The sequence below is a fragment of the Microcebus murinus genome, chromosome 13 (assembly GCF_040939455.1).
Source record: "Microcebus murinus isolate Inina chromosome 13, M.murinus_Inina_mat1.0, whole genome shotgun sequence".
Taxonomy (NCBI): domain Eukaryota; kingdom Metazoa; phylum Chordata; class Mammalia; order Primates; family Cheirogaleidae; genus Microcebus; species Microcebus murinus.
The window spans coordinates 7,668,941-7,670,769 of record NC_134116.1 but is presented as its reverse complement, the minus strand read 5'-3'; the positions used below and the strand labels follow the sequence as shown (position 1 = coordinate 7,670,769).

The 1,829-nt window shown below is 46.3% G+C and overlaps 1 long non-coding RNA gene across 1 annotated transcript; it reads right to left on the bottom strand.

The window, feature by feature from the left end:
• Positions 1 to 300: 300 nt before the first annotated feature.
• LOC105864280 (uncharacterized) lies at positions 301 to 1,255 on the bottom strand. The gene is made up of 3 exons (XR_002225004.2): positions 1,166 to 1,255; positions 608 to 733; positions 301 to 385 (listed from the first exon to the last, which is right to left on the bottom strand). It is a non-coding gene; the product is annotated as an uncharacterized LOC105864280 (long non-coding RNA).
• Positions 1,256 to 1,829: the final 574 nt, after the last annotated feature.

The window sequence follows — 1,829 nt, the reverse complement described above, 5'->3', positions numbered from 1 at the left end:
TAAGGTTACTTTGTATTAACAGTATGACTCTTGTGACAATTTTATTTATGTTTTTTAATATCTGGCATAGGAACGAAGCTAATGGATGACATTTCTGGCTTTACCATGAAGTTGTCACACTGGAGCATTCATGGGATAAATAATTGTTCCATTATCAGGGACATTATGTTCCCCTCTTCAGTGTTGGGCAACTTGAAATCTTTTTATAGTTGAAGGTCAGGCCAACATTCCTTAAGAGCAAAGAAAGTGGAGCATCAACCCTGGAAACGAAGATCTAGACGATAGCATCCGATGGATACCACTTGGCATGCTCAGTCTTGGAAAAGCCGTGAAGCACTCCTGATGAATGTGGTGTACTGAGTTAGTCCCCAAACATGTAGACATGCTGAATAAAATATGAGGGAAGGAAAAAGTTTTAAATATGTACCCAAGAGCAAACACAAGGAAGTGACTTCCCCATGTGGCAAAGCAAAAGAAATCAGAGCAAAAATAGTAAGCAGTGGCTGAAGAGGCAGGCCTGTGACCGAGGCCTGGTCCATCAAACGCCCCACCCTGCTGGCCACAGTGACAAGTGTAAGCATGGGCAGGTGCCCACATCAATCACTACCTGACTGTCCTGGGACTTCTCTGGAGCTACCAGCAAAATTCCGTGTCTTCTCATCAGAGGGAGTAAGCCCTAAGCACTGAGATCTGGGGCTTCCGGCGGTCATCTTACCCACCGTGCAGAGACAGTCTGCCCGGAAGACGGAATGGAATGAAAAGATGAAATAGAGAAATAGAATGTACTTGTGGCTTGCTCGGAACCCCTGAAGCCCGGTGAACTCCAGTTATGTAGGTCAATAAAAGCTTTTGTTCTTAAGCTTCAAGTTGGGTTTGTACACTAGCTGATTCAACAACCCCTCCACTTCCAGTCGTACCCACTTCCCAAGACAACAGCTATCAATGGCTGGGGAGCGTCTATCTTTACAAATCTTTTTCTATGACATTACACACACCTCTGTGGTGCTTTTAATACGTACACAAATCTCACACTCCTCCGGTCAAAGGGTGGAGCCCGTTCTCCTACGAACTTCTTAAGAAAATAAAGAGCGGAGCTAGTTTCTGTCCCCTCGACCGTGGGTGAGCAGTTGTGCTGCCTCCCCGGGAGAATGCAGGGGACACAAACCCGTAGACTCTGAGGCAGGGTCAGACTGGGCAGCGCCACTGATCCCTTCCTGTATACCAATGGTCACCCTGGGGTCACTGCCACCTGGGGCGACCGCACACTGCTGTTCCAGCCACCGCTTCTGCTGAGGTCCCAACCAGCAGAAGCATGCCAGCCTGCCGGTGACACCAGCCCCAGTCCCCGCTGACGCCCAGTGGAGCAGAAATACTCTATGCCTTCCCAGCCCTGCCCAAGCTGCAAGTCCATAAGCAAGTTAAATGTCACTGTGCTATTATGACATTCTGGGTGGACTGTGACGTTGCGGTAGAGCACCAGAGCAGGGTAGACTTGCTGTGCTGTGCCTTCTTCATCAATGGGACCATGCCTTGTGTATTGATCTTCAGCAAGCTGGGTTTTTTCCTATGTAACACTTTGCCCTGAGATTCTTCATACATAAAGATTAATTAGCCTGCTATTAATTACTGTAAACAATTATGTCCTACGGATATGCCACATTTATGCAAATGCTCCTCTACTGATGACCAATAAGACTGTTTCACATTTTCCTTATGGCAAACTATTCTGAGATGAATATCTTTTGTATGGTCTCATTCTGCACATGAATGAGTATTTCTCTATGTTTGATACATAGAAATGAAATTGTAGCAAAAAATGGTTTTCACAC